The sequence below is a fragment of the Lepidochelys kempii genome, chromosome 2, assembly GCF_965140285.1.
Source record: "Lepidochelys kempii isolate rLepKem1 chromosome 2, rLepKem1.hap1, whole genome shotgun sequence".
Lineage (NCBI taxonomy): Eukaryota > Metazoa > Chordata > Testudines > Cheloniidae > Lepidochelys > Lepidochelys kempii.
The window spans coordinates 206,882,699-206,900,399 of record NC_136381.1 but is presented as its reverse complement, the minus strand read 5'-3'; the positions used below and the strand labels follow the sequence as shown (position 1 = coordinate 206,900,399).

Here is a 17,701-nt window from a genome sequence, read left to right as displayed (position 1 = left end):
GTGAGAAGCAAAGGGAGAAAAGCTGCTGGCAAAGGGGAGTGGTTGTCTGCTGACTTTGAACAGCCAGATAAGAAGGCCATGACAAGACACTAATGTGGAGCTGTGCAGCTGAGGCTGGTTTTGAAAGAAAACTTTCATGGTCAGTCACAAGTAGTGTTGTGCACTGGGGTGTTTTCTGGGTGATGCTAAGAATTGTGTGGTGCTTGCTGTGCATTCATAAATACAACTGGATGTTTTCTTGAAGCTATGAGATCATGTGGTGCTTGCTGTACACTTGCAAGTGCTGTTTGCTTTGACTACCACTATGTATTTTGCAATGTGTTGTGTACTAGTAGAGATAATTTTCTCCAAAAACAGAACGTTGAGAGAGAAAAACAATGTGATATAAACTTTTAACATAGATGTACAGTGGAACTTCAAAATTGGAAATGCAGCAAACATTTCTGCCCATTTCAGTGCACAAATGTAGTCTACAGTGGCTCCACATACACCAACTGTGTTCTCACAGGTCAGTCTATGTGAAGCTGCTGTTTTCCTTGCTGTCCCCTGACATGGAGTGGTAAGGGTAAGTATGTATCCCGTGATGCCATGTGGTATATTGAGGGGATGCAGTGAGTTACTATCATGGAGTTCTCCAAAGACTGTGAATGGTTGGGAACCTGGAATTGCTGCCTGAGAAGACCCATTATGTCCTGGTACATTTCCATCTCCTTGTCCTGCTGGGACTCCTGGGCCTCTCTCCTGTCCTATCTTTCTGTTCTATGATGTTCGTCATCTTGACTCTCTAAGACCTTTGGTCATGGTCATATGCAGCACTGAGTTGCAGGAGCTCTCTGAATATGTCCTCCCTAGTCCTCTTTGTCCTCCTCTGGGTCAGGTGTTCTGCAGGTATGGAGGAGGTGCCCTTCAAGGCTACCATGAAGTAAGCTGCTGATAAAAAAATAGACAGATTGGATTGTCATTGGATCGACAGTCAGAACAGAAAGGGAAATACAAGTTTCAGAACTCCCTTTATTTCCATTTACACTTCTAATAAATACTAATTGACATTTCAGCTTTGCAGCACTTCAGCACAGCACTGAATTCCAGCCCCAGACATGGTGAGTATGGCGTACTGGGGTGGGTGGGGAGGGAGTATTTTCTGTTGCATGAAGTAACATAATTTCAGTCCCTATGAGTACAGGGCAATGGCACTATTTTCCATAAGCAGTGGTGATTTTAACCAATATCTCACTCCTGAGGGTAACAAAGGCACAGAGTGCAGCTGCTACTGGCGTCCTGAAGCTGCCTATGTATGCAGAGAGGCTGGAATTAGCGGTGCTGGTGGTGCTGCTGCACCCCCTGGCTTGAAGTGGTTTCCATTTTGTACAGGGTTTACAGTTTGGTTCAATAGCTCTTAGCATCTCCACTATAAAAATTGTTCCAGCATCCCTGCAGGCCTGTATGCCACTAGTCTTTTTGCCAGTGGTGACAGCTGAACTCATTGCAGAGTGGTGTGGGAAAGCGTCCTACCGTGAAGTAAGAAATAAGATAGCCATCCCTAGAAACCTTTGGGAGAGGATTGCAGAGTGTCTCCATGAAAGTTTCCTCAGGATCTCTCAGGAGGATAAAAGGGACATCCCTATGAACATAAACAAACTGTTCTGCATTCCTCCCCTCATCCCCAACCTAAGCCAACAAGGGAATGAAGAGCAGATGCCAACTCTACTTCTCTACAAGAAGAGGTAGAAATACAAAAAAAGTCAATATGTGTGTCTTGTTAACTTGTGCGATTGGCCAAAGCACCATCTTTAAATTTAAACACTAAGGAAATGTGCATGTACACACCTAATTTCCTTTTCCCTTCAGCAGGCACATCTGTGACTGTCTGATGGGACTGGCTAGACTGTGGTGGAGTCTCAAACAGGTCCTGGCTCTCAACATGACTGGAGATCCTCCCCCCCCCACCCAGTGGCGGATTATAGATTTTGCCACTCCTAGGCCCTGAAATAATTGCTGCTCCCCCTCCCCGCCCCAGATCACCTCTTCTCCGCCTCCGCTTCCTCCCCTGAACGCGCCGCCGGGTCCTGCTTCTCCCCACTCCATGCCAGTGCTTGTGCGCAAAACAGCTTCACGAAGGAGGGAGGAAGAGGAGGAGAACATGGCACGCTCAGGAGAGCAGGTGAGGCCAGGGCCGGGATTTGGGGAAGGGGACCAATAGGGGCAGGGAGGGGGCGGGGAATGGGGGTGGGGAATGGGGGCGGGAAGGGGTGGAGTTGGGGCGGGGCTGGGGTCAGAGGATGCAAACCGCCACCGGGGGAAGTAGCCTCTGGCTGCTATTATAAATTTGCCGTCCCTGCAAATTTGCCACCCTAGGCCTAGGCCTTGTTGGCCTAGGCGTTAATACACCACTGCCCCCACCCACTACATCCACCCCCATTCACAGTAGCACTCTGTCTCAGGCTCCTTTGAGGTATACACAGTAGTCTGCAGGGTGCTGGTCGGGTCTCCACCAAGTATGGCATACAGCTCAAAGTAAGAGTGGCAGGTCTGCAGGGCATCACTAGGTCTATTGTTGGCCTCCCTGGCCTTGTGCTATCCTGACAAAGTTCCTTTGCTTTCATGCAGCATTGTTGCTGATCCCTATCATATCCTTTTGCCTGCATCCCCTGTGCAATCTGTTTGTAGATGTCCATGTTTCTACAGCTGGTCCATAGCTGTGCTTGTACAGTCTCTTTGCCCCACAAACTCAGGATATCCAATACCTTCTGTCTATTCCAGGCAGAAACATGTCTAGTGCATGCAGCCAGTATGGTCAGCTGGGCACCTGCAAATAAGGATGAGCTGTTAGGTGTGCTCATGAAGGTGGGCAATCAGGAGAAGGCATTTCAAAAGATGTGGAGGACTTTAAGGCTTGTGTGTGGCTTCTGTGTGACCACTGGACAGTAGAGGTCACTATTGTGACCAAAACAGTCACTTGTCAAAGGGAATGGGGCACTGTGGAACAGCTGCTGGAGGAGTGTTAGGGCCAGCACACATCACAGTGTCTACACATGCACTGTATCAACCTCAGTAGGTTGACCACAGCTCCATGCTATTCATGGAGGTGGTTTTACTGAGGTGCTGTAATGGGGAACTTATGTATGCTGGAGGCAAATTTGAGTGTAGCCATGCACAAATAGGTTAACACAAGATGACTGACATCAACCCAACTTTGTAGTGTAGACCAGGCCTGAGTTTTAGACAGCATTGCTCTGTGAGGTGTTGGAGGTGCTAGGAGCACTTTAACTATCAGCTTATGCTCGAGACCCAGGTCCTTCTCAGCTGGTGAGGACTTGTGGGGAAGAACTGGGTCCATTGCTGGCAGAGATTGTCAATGCCTCTTTGAGGAAGGTGTGCTTCACTTAAAGAAGCATGTCTGTCAGCATCACCCAGTGGATTAATGAGCACAGGACAATCTTGCCAACTATTGATGAGTATCAAGTCTTCCATTTAGGTTAAGATTACTGAAATGGTTGTCAGTTTATTGTGGCCTCAGAACTCCCTTGTCATTCTGGTTGCTGACCTAGCTGTAGCACAGACCCAGCTCTGGCAGTTCTGGTGGATAATCTCCTCCTGGCAATGGACTAAGATCAGGTATCCATGCTAATATTGTTAGATCTCAGCTGCCTTGGACACCTTTTACCACAAACTGTTGAGTCATTTGCAAGCCACAGCAGGAATGGCTGGGATTGCTTTTGGACGGCTCTGGTCTCACCTTGCTGAACTCTGAGAGGGGGGCATTGTGAAATTGTCCTCCCCAGGGTGCTCTCTTGTGGCTGTCAGCACAACACAGTCCAGCTTATCACCACATTTAATGTGTACACGAGGCCACAGGTAGGGTAAATGAGGATGCACAGGTTGCAGTGTCTTCAGTATGCTGATGAAATGCAATGTTATATCTCCTTCTACATGAACCTGGCTGGATCGTTCAATTGACTTACTGTGTCTGAGGGAGATTGGGCATGGGTGAGAGCAAGCTGGCTGAGACTCACTTCAGTTAAGAGTGAGGTGATGTTGAGAAGCAACCAGATTAGAGAGGAATCCTGTTTTCGGATGACTGGGTTTGTAATCTAGGAGTCTGATTAGACTCCTAGCTGTTACCACAAAAAATAGGCCAACTTGGCTGTAACCTCTTTTTCCATTTATGGGTGGCTAGGAGGCTGCACTTCTTTCTTTTGGATATTCTGTTCTTCTGTCATCCATGTCTTTGTCATGGTTAGACTACTGCCATGTGCTCTATATCAGTGGTTTTCAACCTGTGGTCTGCAAATCCCTGGGTCTAAGGCGGGGTCTGTTAAAGGTGACTATGAAAATAAAGTTTCAGATCCCAGAAAAGGCATTCCATTTTTCTGATCAATCAAAAGTATGTGAATGCCCCCACCAACAGGTCAAAACCTGGAACTGTTGTTGTTACCATAGAAGCCCACAGTTTAGTGCCCTTTCTCACGCTGCATCAAATGCCCTATCGGGCACATGCAAACAGGGGTGCTGGTACAATTTGTATAGTGGGGGTGCTGAGAGCCACTGAACCAAACTGTAAACCTTGTATGGAATGGAAACCACTTCAAGCCAGGGGGTGCGGCAGCACCCGCAGTTCCAGCACCTGCGTGTGCCACATTTATACTTGAATTCTGTTCAGTCAGTTTTCAATCTAAGACATCTATGGTAGGGGTCTGCAGACCACAGGTTGAATTCCAAACCTTCCACCTTCATATGAAATTTTTTGGAGTCTGCAAATGAAAAAAAGGTTGAAAACCACTGCTCTATATGAAGGTACATCTTTAATCTATTTGGAAACTGCAGGTATTGCAGAATTCTGTGGTTTGCTTGTTAAATGTTCTTGCTTTTCATAAGCATATTAAAACGGTGCTTTATGGCTGCCTTTTGGTTTCTGGATTGATTTTAAGAAGTTGGTTGTGATTTATAAAGTCTTAAATGGCTTAGGACCATAGGCAGGGCGTAATGGAAGCCAGGGGAGACCAAAGCTCGCACCGCCGGGTTTGGGGGGGCAGTGGTGGATATGGGGCTCCCTGAAAAATCTCCACCCCCACTCCCGCCACAGCTCCAGGGCTGGAGGAGCTCTCGCTCCCTGCCACGACTCCAGAGCCTTGGTGGGGGGCACAGAAATTTTTCCAGTCTGGGGAGGAGGGGGCGAGAATGTGGGGGCGGAGCCTTGGGGGGAAGAGTCAGAGTAAAGGCAGAATGGGGGCAGGGACATGGGTAGAACAGGACAGGGCTGGGGGGGAAGGAGCAGAATGCAGGAGGGGCTCTGGGCTTGGTGTTCCAGCCAGGGCAGAGAGCTCCGCTGCGGTCCCAGCTGTGGCTGAGAGCTCGACCCCGGTTGGGACCAAGCTCTCAGCCCCACACCATGGCCCTGACCAAGCTCTTAGCCCTCCTACCCCCACCAGGGCAATGGGGGGAAGGAGGAGCCAACCCAGGGCCACAGAGGGGACTGAGAGCAGTGTGGGGCGGGGCCTTGGCTGGAAGAGGCTGGCAGGGGGCTAGCTTCCCCAAGGAGAAGCTTCACCCACCGCCTATGCTTCGGACCTACCTAGCTAAGACACCATCTCTCACATTCTGACATACTACGGCAGCAGGAGCCTGCAGAGATGCCTGAACTGAAGCCCCATTGACAAGGGTGTGTGTGTGACTGGTAAGGGCATTCTTCTAGGGGCCTAGGCCTTTGGAACTCACTTCCTCCCCGGGCCTGTAACAGCCCAAGTTTCTTAGGCCTTGCATCATGTCCTGAAGGCTATCTTTTCTTCCTTGCCCCTAAGGAGATGAGTGTTGGATAGAGCAGGTAGTAGTGGTTTGGGACTTGGGGAAGTGGGTGTGAGGTTGATTAATTACTGTTATATTTATGTTGTCACGGTTTTATTTGACGGAGGAATTGACACATCTGCTTATTTAGTGTATTTTTAAAAGGACATCAAGGGTGGCCAGAGAAGTGGATGGACACTCACTATATAGTCTGTAAACATCCTAAAAATAAATAAGATGTCAGAGAAGGAACTTGGCAAAGGAGGGGGGAGAGGGAGTGATAGCTGCCAAGCAGTAAAATCCTTTCAAATACACTACCCCACCCAAACTCCTCTTCGTCTCATGTACGCCCACATACCAGCTTGGAGCCCCAAGTTTACCCCACCCCCCCAACATATCTTTTTTTTTTCTTCCTCTCTCCCCTAGAATTTTGAATCAGTTAGCCAATTCTCAGCTATGATTGCAAAGTCAAGGGCATCATCTATGACTGAGTCATGGTCAGTAGAAACTTTACTAATGAAGTAAAGGGTAAAAATCCTGTTCTGTCAGCCATGTGCCCTAGATTCCAAAAATGAAAACCCAGATTAACCTAACAGGAGGAGATAAATAATTGTTTAACTACAGTCTATGGAACTGGGACCTAATGTACCCTTGACTACCGTTGCAACAGTAACTGAAGAATCCAGTCCCCAATAAATGATCTTAAAATAAAGACTTTATAAATACCCATGGTTTAGTGGAACATTTTAAAAAGCGATTTAATAAAAAAGTGACAGTTGTTTATAAATATGCAAATATTAATAATGTCACACAAAAGACACTACAGATACATTTTGGTAAGTAGGCTTTATATATTCCCCCAATTAGACCCCCCCAAAAAGGGACTACATAGAGCATCTTACAAAAACTGTTTCTTTCTATTGTTTGAATGATTAAAAACTTCCTCCGGTAAGGTCTCATGACCCTTTTATAGCTCCTCCCCTATCAGGGTGGAACCTGGGCCTCCGACAGATGAATCCTTTTCCTCCAGCTCCACCTCACGCAAGAGTAAAATGATCAGCTGTAGCTATGCTACTTTAGTAGCAGGGATAGAGCGTCCCTTCGAAGGAAAGCTTAATTAAACTGGGAACTAGTCAAGAAAAACTCTAAGGCCCGGTCTACACACAAACTTGCTATCAATTTAACTTTGGGCTTGTCTACACCACGCAGCTTTTTGCAACAAGGCTGTGTTGTTGACACAGTCTTGTTGCTAAAAAGTCAGCGTGTGTAAACGCTCTTTTTCAGTACTTTGTCAGCACTTTTGCCGACAAAATACTTCCAGCCCTGCGAGCGGCGTTAGCTTTGTGGGCAGGAGAGCGCTCCTGCCGACAAAACCGCATTCACACTGCCACTTGCATCCGCAAAACTTTTGTCTTTCTCTGGGGGGCTTTTTAAAGTACCTGTGAAAGACAAAAGTTTTGTTGACAACTTCACAGTGTAGACAAGTCCTCTATCAGTTTCCTAAAAGCAATTTAATTATTTCAGTTCAAGTCTTCGTGTGGACACTTATTGGAATAAATTGGCTAAAGTCTGTTTAGGTTAAGGTTTAAACTGGTATCAAAGTTTCTACACAGGAATTAATACTGGCTTAACTAAGTATGTTTTTAACCTATTAAATTAAACTGGTGCGATTTTGCAAAATAGTTTAATGAGTGTAACATTGAATATGGACAGGGCCTTAATGAAGACATCCAGACAAGAAGCAAAAGCTACTTTTTAGTGGAAGTCTTCTCCCCCTAAAATGTATCTAGGAAAACAGGAGTGTCTCCACTAACAACTTTTAAAAGAGGAGAGAAAAAGACAAACAAACAACAATTGTAACCAGGCAGAACTCATAGTCTTGCCTACAGAAAGTGTTTTCAATACTATCTCTAGCCCCCTCCTACAGCCACCTAGGGTGAAATTCTGACCCCACTGAAGTCAATTTGAATTTTGCATGACTGGTAAACCAAGACTGTGAAAAAGAATAAAGATGCCTCTCAGAACAGATCCTCCACTGGTCTCTCTCTGTTTTCTAAGAGCAGCAATAGGATCAAGTTGAAAAGTAATACTAGGAGAGCCCACACAAAAAAAACCACTCTCCCATAATTAGGGCTTCTGATTTTCAGTATTAAAATGATAAATACCATTACACACACACACACTGACATTGGTGTTTATCCCATAAACAGTAAAACACTGGAAATGGTTAATTGTATCTAAGGGCTTGTCTACACTACACAGTAATACAGACTACAGTGGTGTGATTTCTAAAGTGCGCTAATGTGTTGTACATTAACTCTGCTGCTGAGCACTAAAGGTTCCCTACTGCATTTCAGTGTAGTCCTGTTTGAAACAGTACTGTTAAAGCAGACTAGGAAACATTATAAAGATTACTCATCACATACTGTACTCAGAGTCCTGTAATGAGTAATGTATAGTATATATGAATCTTTACAGTATATACAAAGAGAAAGCCCTGAAAACCCTGATTTTTTGAACATCTACACAAAACTCAATAGTTAAAAATAACCCCCCAAATTAAAATTAATAAACCCCCAAAACCAGAAGTCCTACCCATAATCCAAACATTCCACCTATCTGTCCCATGTATCTTAATTACCAACCCTAATGTATTTGGGCTGTGTCTACACCCAAATTTTCACTCATTTAGTTAAACCATTACAAACTCCTATATGGTTACATATTTTGGTTGAAGAATGGCTTATTCTGGTTTAGTTTAAACCTGTTCCTAGTTGACTTTACCGATACTGAAATAAGCCAAAATAACATCATCCACACAGCCTTTTGCACCAGTTCAGTTAAATCAGTTCAAAAATCACACCGTAAGGTCTAGACAACACCTCTTGAAAGTATGTCAGCCATAAAATTGAAAACGCCTTTGTGCAGACATCACTTTCCTCTAAAAGCAAAGTCAGTAGTCATCCTATCCTGAAGGAGGGGGTGCTTCATTGGGGCTTTCCTCACCTTCCCACAGATGGGAGCGTCTGCTAGGCCACATTGCTGAGCAGTATCGTGGCAGGTGATTTTTATACTATTGTGACGGGTTACCCGGGGTACAACCTGGAACTGGGGTCCCGCTGTGCCCCCTTAACTCTCTGTTCTGGACTGACGCTCATAACGCTTTGCTAGTGACAAGCGGCAAACCCCTCGAGGAGCTGTCATCACTCAGAACAACAGCAGGTGGCACCCCACACCCAGCTAGATTACATGAAGGCACCCACAGCCTCTCATGAATCACACAGGGAAAGGCACCAGCCAATTCCCCCCAGTTCCCCAACCTTGCACCCCTGATCTGTACTGTCCTGCCCTGATTAAAAGCCTGGCCAGTATAAATTCATAATCCAGTCTGCCCCTCCCTTAGTGTGGGGAGGACACATGCACACCTTTGTAACTGAGCTGAGAATTCCCTAGCACTTCAAGCAAAATAAACTGTTTTAGGTAAAATATAAAACAAGTTTATCGGCTACAGAAAGATAGATTTTAAGTGATTGTAAGTGGTAGGCATAAAAGGACAGAGATGGTTACCAACGAAAACGAAAAAAAAAAGAACAATCTAAATCTTAAATCTTATTACAGTAGGCAGCATTTAGATCAAGCAATGTTTTCACCCCACTGGATGTTACAGTCCTTACTGTACAGACTTTCCCCTGAAGTCTGGACCAGTCTCCTCAGATGATCTTTGTCTTCTCGGCATTCTGGTTGTTTCCAGCGTAGGTGGGGGAGGAGAAAGGTCAAGACATGCTGCAACTGTTCCTTGTTTTATACCCTTGGTCCATGTTCCTGGCAGACACTAGTCCAGGCATGTCCCGGTGGGCTTTGCTGAGTCACAGTGATTGAGCATTTCCCACTGTGTGGTGCTTGCATAGTTGAGTCATACGGTTGATTAATGGGCGGCCAACATGTACCTGGGCAGGGATCCTCTGTATGACAAAAGCAAATTTCAGGAACAACCATACAGCACAATCTTTCATATGATATCTTACATGGCATGCTTTGTATGAAATATCACAACCACATATGAATGATGAATGTGGGGTTCCAGGGTGTCATTCAGAGTGTCACAATTAAATGAACAGTGATTGTGTTGGAGGTGCAGAGTAGGGGAAGAGGGAAATAATGTTAATTTCCCAATGACAATGGCATTTTTTAAAGTTATTTTGAAAGCCTGGGCTCTGTCTTTATTTAGACTGTAAGCTTCTTGAGCAGGGACTCTCTCTTTCTTCTGTGATTTTAGAACACCTAGCACAATGAGGCACAGTCCATGACTAGGGCTCCTGGTTGCTACAATACAATCAAACATTTGCACTGGCAAATTATGACCCGATTACTGTGGGTTTAAGTTTGCATCCAAATTTATCTGTGCTTGAAGTTTACAATTCACAGAAATCTAAGAGTCCAGTTAGAATTAAAGTTACTTGGATGTCTGTCTAAGTAGCCTAAATTTCAGGTGAAAATAAATGAAGGTACAACATTGCAGGCACAACAATGGAGGTCTAAATTAGTTATGATATTTCCTACTAGATTATAACTGTTTTAGTGGACAAAATGTTGATCTAGACGAGGGGTGGGCAAACTATGGGCTGGATCCGGCCCGCCAGCTGTTTTAAGCCAGTTCTTGAGCTCCCATGTGGGAAGCAGGGTCTGGGTCTTGCCCCGCTTGAGCGCTCTGGCCAGGGAGTAGGGTCGGGGGTTGCTTCACGCTGCTTCTGGAAGCAACGGCATAGACCTGCTCCGTCTCCTATGTGTAGGGGCAGCCAGCGGGCTCTGCTTGGCACACTGCCCCCCTCCTCAATTGCCACCCTTGCAGCTCCCATTGGCTGGGAACTGTGGCCAATGGGAGCTGTAGGGGCAGCACCTGCAGACAGGGCAGTTTGCAGAGGCACCTGGCCGTGGCTCTGCATAGGAGCCGGAGTGGGGACATGCCGCTGCTTCCAGGAGCCACTTTAGGTAAGCGCCACCTGGAGCCTGCACTCCCGAGCCTCTCCCCGTACCCCAACCCCCTGACCCCGCTCTGATCCCCCTTGCGCCCTCTGAACCCCTCGGTCCCAGCCCAGAGCACCCTCCTGCACCCCAAACTCCTCATCCGCAGCCCCACCCCAGAGCCCACACCCCCAGCCGGATTCCTCACCCCCCATGCATTCTACTCCGCCACCCCAGCCCAGAGCCCCTTCCTGCACCCTGAACTCCTCATTTCTGGCCCCACCCTGGAGCCCACAACCCAACCAGAGCCCTCACCCCATCCTGCACCCCACCCCCAATTTTGTGAGCATTCATGGTCCACCATACAATTTCTATTCCCAGATGTGGTCCTCAGGCCAAAAAGTTTGCCCACCCCTGACCTAGACTGTTAGGCAGTTCTATCCCATTCTCCTTAAAAAAATTAAAGTCACAGAAATTGAAGAAAATTTAGTCAATCTACTCTCTCCAGAGAAACTCAACCAAGGAAGAGTATACATAAAGTGCATAGAAACTAGTATGTAACTTGTAACCCTACTTAAAAACACTAATGATATAAACACTATATTGGCAGCAATAAATAAATTGGACAGATAAGTGTCCTTTATTTTCTTCAAGAGGGAATGTCCACCACAATGTGGCTTTTCCCACTTTATATTTTCCCCTGAAATGTCCCATGTAGAAGTGGTCATCCCTCAGCTCAGGAGGTCTAGCCTATGTAAAATCTGCTTGAAACGTTTGCCAGAACAGTACATTCAGCATGCTTTATGCTCCTAGTTTTTGAAAACCATGGAAGCTTTATTCCCATGTGACCTAACAATGTGACTTTAAATGTTTTATAAGTGCAGATTCTTCCCTGTAATGGAATGATACATGCATTGCTAGGGGATAGTAATTTAACATACCATTCCTGACAGTGCATTGAAGGAGCTTCTAGTGAACACATTTGGTGTATCTCTCTGGGAAGGAAGCTCTCTAGCCAGTCCATATCTGGAACAGAAGCAGGGATTGTGATGGGGTGTCCACCTCCACACAAGGCTTGAAAGGGTTAAGTTGACCAGGTGGCCAATTAACTCCCCAGGCTGCACCTGGAGGAGGAGCTGGGGAGAAAGGATTGATTAAATGAGGCTCAGCTAGGCAGGAGCAGGAGGGACATGTATGAAGCCCAGGAGCTGAGAGCAGAAGGGGGCTGCAGAAAGGCTGGCTGTAGTTACTCTGGGAGGAGGGAGTTAGTGAACAAGGGAGGAGGTATGAGAAGGCTCAGGGGGAAGCAGCAAAGTAAGACAGTGCAGGCCTTATCTGTTGACTAGAGGGCCCCTGAAATGGAACCCGGAGTAGAGGGCAGGCCCAGGTTCCCCTGCCAGCCACTGGGGATGTGGCACAGGCCAGGCAGAGGATCTGCCTGGGATGGTTTGTCCTGGAAATACTTTGTGAGACTACCTCTGGAGGGGGAACAGATATGTTGACCAGTCTAGAGTGCTGAGTTACAAAGAAGAGGCTGCAGTTCCTGGAGTGAGAGGGGCTGTGGGGCAAGACAGGACGGGAGAGACACCACCAGGGTGCAATGTCTGGCTGGAGCTAATCCCCAGGATGGCCAGCAGGAGGTGCCACCAGCGGGGAGTGCACCCCATGACAGAGATATTGCCACATAACATACAGAAAAGTTTATAGTATGAAAGATACACATCCTGACAGGCTAGATAAAGTTGACTTAGAGAATATCACCAAGGTGAGATAAACCGATCTTCTGACAATAATAGTGAGAGATGTGTTGTTTACCATATATTTTTAGTTTAAATATAAAATTGCCCAAACAGACCAAATACTCCCCCTAGGTGGATGGGATTTAAAACTCACAGCTGGCAGATGACCCTGAAGGGACAGAGTGGAAGATGTGCCCCACTAGAAGCTTTTCTAAGGGAGTTTCATGGGGCCCCAGCTCTGCATGTTGGCAGGAGGTGGGACTGGGAAATGCCTGCATAACATTGGTATGTTCCATGCAATGCTGAGTTGAACTGCATTACCTGCAAGGGTTCCTCCTCTGAGCTATGATCTCTCCCTGAGAAGAGAGGATTTTTCATGAGCAGTGCAGCCCCTGCAGCAAGGTTCCTTCAAGTAATACAGAAGTGGGGCTTCAGGAAACCAACTGGGAGGCAGTACAGAGTCACCAGGAATCAATGGTTCTGAACCCTCTGCCTCTTGTGGGAGAAGAGGAGCAGCCCTACCATCCCTGACAGAAGGAATAAGACATTCCATAAGCAGAGTTGCTAGTCCTGTATGTGGGAATAACATAGGATACAATTTTAAGTGGATGGGCATGGTGAGGAAAGGAGCAGTATTTCAGGGTATTTTTTTTAAAAAATATCTACAAATAAACCCCCTGCTGGACAAAACCAAATTTCATCTTTATGATAGAAATGGTTCAGAATGGGCTGGCATGTTGCTGTGGACATGAATCTTCTAATGAGACAACATTTTGTCTACAAATATTGTCAGTTAACATCAAGCCAAGCTGTAATGTCTGAAATCACTGAATTCTGTCAGTTATACTCATGGTTAAGGGTGACTACTATTGGTGATTACAATTAGCGTGGATGACTCTGAAATGGAGAAAACAATGTGAGAGGAGATTGATTGATTGATTTTAAAAACTGGATACAATATAGTTGACATGGATAGATGGCAGACAATATTAACTGAGGCCTCCTTCAGGAAAGCACTTGAAGTGCTTAAATCCATTTTTATTCAGAACAGCATTTAAGTACATGTTAATTTGTAGTTTGAGATGACATACAAAAACATTGAAGTGTTAAGAATGCAAAAATCAAACGACCCCCGCATTCCACCAAAGTATTTAGAAGGTAGTAAATGCCAGAATTAATGTTTTCTTTGAATGGGCAATCTTAAATCAATCCTCTTGTGCATAGCATTATGATAGTTTTGCCCAGAAGTCTGTGAGGGCTAGAGATAGAACACAGATAGCCTGGGTCACAGGTGTGCCAGACATGACAATGTCCTGTAATATCCTGGACAAACCTTATTGAATTAAGTTTAACATCTTTGGAGTTCATTGTATTAAAATGCCAATGTTTATGTGCTATTATGGGATTGTATTGGAATTTTTTTGAGGAAGACCTGATTATTATAGTTTTAGGGACATTTTATAAACTTCAAAGTGTTATTTCCTCCTGAGGTAGGACAATGTATGCAGAGTGGGTTTTCTAGAAAGTACTTGGGAGGAAGGAAATGCTCATTCTCACCTCTGAAGCCAGCCTTTTGAAGCCACTTGGGGAGAGAAATTGACTGAGCTAGAGTGCCCAGGAGCAGGTAATCAGTAGTTAAAGACCTCCACACTGAATAAAGGATGGTCTGAACTTTTCATGAGTGTTCTTGTTCAGAGCAAAGAATCACAGCTGAGTCATGGGCAGCTAGACCTTAGTAGCAGAGCAAGAGTTCACAGTCATAGGACAGGAGTCAGCTGGGTCAGAACATCAAGAGACAAACGGGAGATCAGGAACCACAAGTCAGATGCCAGGAATCAAGCCATGTTTGGATGCCAGGAAATCAACCCAAAGAAACACATAGTCCAGAACAGGGAGGATCCCAGCTGCTCAGAGAGCTTCCTGGTCTGCTGCAGGCTGGTCCACTGGCCCTACTTTTGTCAGCTGCTGTGGGAGTCCACCAATTGGACCTCAGGGATGGAGCCTCACACTGGGGCTTGGCTTCATGGGTCCCAGGTAAGCAATTGTCAGCAGACTGCCAGGTAAATGGTTGGAGTATAGTTGCTCCCATGACCTCAGTGGGCCTGGGTTTGAGACCTATGGATCATGATGCAAAGGGTCTGATGAGCTTGAAACCACAGGGAAAACCTCTGGGTGGGGGTTGAAGGACTGCTCCTGCTAGAGCCCATGTTGGAACTGAGGTGATTTCTGGTAAGCTTGTTAGCATGTATGTAGGTTCTTTTATTGTTCTTAATGGTTTCTCTGTAATGCTTTTACCTTAAGAATAAAATATGCTTGCTTAGAAAGAGCTGTGTGGTAACTTACAACTGTGGCAATTGCTCTGTGTACTTTCTCTGAGGAGAAAAGTGAAGGATGTCTGCTTAGGCAGACTGTCTTTTGCTGGGAATAACACTGTGAAAGCAGGGGACTGGCCATCCTGGAAATACCATCAGGAGGAAGAGAGACGCAGGTCTTCACCCAAGAAAGGCAATGGGTGGGGAGCCAGAAGACTGAGGGTGAGTGCTGTTGCTGGACCATAGAGGGGGCATACAGGCACAGTTGTCCTGAACTGTGAAAACAGTCCAGTGCCCTAGAAACAAGAGTACATCTTTTCTTTTCTTGCAATCATCTGCCTCAATCACTGCCCATCCTCTGTACTGAATGAGGAAAAGATCCTGTAGAACAAGTAGACTGTGATCATATGATGAAAGACACTATCATGTGTGTGCACAAGGTGGCACAATTAAGATTGCCTGGGTAACCTTAATTCTGGTATTTAATTTTAATTAAATTTAATTAAAAAAATAAACCTTAATTATGGCAAAGTAACAAACAACTGAAAGCAGGGGTTTGTAATGAAAATGTTAGGCAACTTTAAATATGGGTACCACTCTTAGCTCTGCCTGTTACAAACAAGGATGAAAAAGGAACCCTATGTAACTTGCAGAGTCATTACATAATTTAAATGACATTACTTAAATATCCATTACAGTTGCTTCTTAACGAGAAATGGACCTAAACCTTAGTCGAGGGGTTCTCAAACTGGGGGTCATGACCCCTCGGGGGTTGTGAGGTTATTACATGGGGGGGTGGAGGGTCACGAGCTGTCAGCCTCCACCCCCAAATCCCGCTTCACCTCCAGCATTTATAATAGTGTTAAATTAAAAACACTTTTTTATATTTATAAGGGGGAGTCAGAGGCTTCCTGTGTGAAAGGGATCACCAATATAGAAATTTGAGAACCATGGCCTTAGTCCATTCCCTGAAATAAATATGTTAAGAAATTCAGCTACAGAATTCACCCCTTCAAGCCCCTCTCATTGCTTCTCCTTCTCTCCCAGCTTTAGATGTAGAGTCAGAGGTCCTGGTGATCTCCCTGCTGGACACTGCCACTTTGTGAGTGGCTATATACTGCTGCTGAAGAAAGTGCTATGGACTCCCCATGAAAAGTAGTTCCTTGTAGAGCAGGAGAGGGTGGCTGGCTTCTTCCTAATGATTCTGTCTTCATATAAGAAGACTGCAGTATGATGGAAAGGAGGAGGAAGCCGGTCCTGAACAGCCCCTCCTAATGTTTGAACATTCTGGGATAATTTGGACGAGCTGAATCTTTGCTTAAGGTTCATTTATCACTTCCCATAATACTCAAGTATGATGAACTTACTAAAATATTTTTTTTAGTGAATTTAGTGTTGATTAAAAGTGCCAGACAGGTAACCCTCAATGCTGAAGTCCTGTAGCTCAGAATAGGTACCACATGGGTGGTAGCAGTGTAAGCTTACACATTGTTCTATGAATGTGCCTTAACCCTGATCTGGAGGGGCCATCTCTAAGGGTGTGAGAATAGGTCAATCTCCAGGTCCATTCATTCTTCAGCCTCTCAGCTGAAACTGCCAATAGGGGCCCAGCTGTTGTGGTGTTTTTGAGATATGGACAATTGTCCACTAGCAGCTGAGACCCAACTCATTTCACATAGAGCATATAGTAGTCATCAGAGGGTAACCCAATATTTGATCATTATCTACCTACATCAGATTGGAACTAGTGACTAGAGTTGAAAGGTCACAGATCCCATCACCAGTAACATGAGCTATCCATTCCCCTACTCAAATGTTTTACATTACATTGTGAACTCATTATGCAGTTAAATCATTTTACAGTGGGCTCTGCTATACTAGCTAAGGAAAATTCTAAAATATTATGTATCAAATTATAATTAGTTACACCATTGCAAATCCACGTACGGAAATGGAGTTTCTAGATTTACAACAGTATAAATGAAACAAAAAAGTTGGTCCCTTTATTTTTATGATGATTTTATTCTCATTTTCTAGATACATCAAATATACCACATTTTACTTCTGGATGGCATTTCCTCACAGCAAGTGAGTCCTTTCCAAATAATTTGTTTTCCACTTCCAACACTTGCAAAGTTGCTGTCATTAAATTATGCCATATTGGAAACATTTGCCATTAACTTCATGTATGCACCTGGGTATTGAAGTGAACTGGTGTTAAAACACAAAAAAAAATGTGGGTTTTAGTTTCACTAAAAGCTTTTTTCTTACACTCTGGTCTTTTAGAACCTGATGCACTCCCACTGAAGTCAGTGGAAAACCCCTTATTAACATGAAGAGGAATTGGACTGGATCCTTAACGTATTGAGACAGGCATATACCGCTTTCTCTGCTTTTATATTATAGATGTTTAAAATAGAGGACAAACTGCATTTTTATAAATTTTGAGGGAAATAGTTATACGAGAATACAGAAATTCACATGTGGGAACAAAGGCTTTGAAATCAGGAACTTTTCCCACCTTGGTCAAATGCATTTGCAATAAGCCACACATAGCTTGTGGGAAATATGAGTGTGAGGCTGTTATGATGGGTCAAGTTACATAATGGACTCACGTTCATTCCAAAGTGAACATTGACACATTACAGATTTGGCAGCAGAAGCAGCTGGTGTGGTTAAGTTAGGTAGGTGCCTTGGAAATATTTGAGTAAGCATCTCTCTCTCTCTCTCTCTCTCTCTCTCTCTTTAGCATACAGCCTTATACTTAGCCTCCCTTTGGGATAGTGCTTGGGGTGTGCTATAGACCGCCGGGATCTAATTTGGATATGGATAGAGCCCTTTTTAATGTTTTTAATAAAGTAAATACTAATGGAAACTGTGTGATCATGGGAGACTTTAACTTCCCAG

At 45.0% G+C, this 17,701-nt stretch overlaps 1 long non-coding RNA gene across 1 annotated transcript; it reads left to right on the top strand.

The window, feature by feature from the left end:
* Positions 1 to 59: 59 nt before the first annotated feature.
* LOC144930236 (uncharacterized) lies at positions 60 to 17,448 on the top strand. The gene is made up of 5 exons (XR_013635390.1): positions 60 to 139; positions 1,056 to 1,100; positions 1,849 to 2,161; positions 16,832 to 16,882; positions 17,081 to 17,448. It is a non-coding gene; the product is annotated as an uncharacterized LOC144930236 (long non-coding RNA).
* The last annotated feature ends 253 nt before the right edge of the window (positions 17,449 to 17,701 follow it).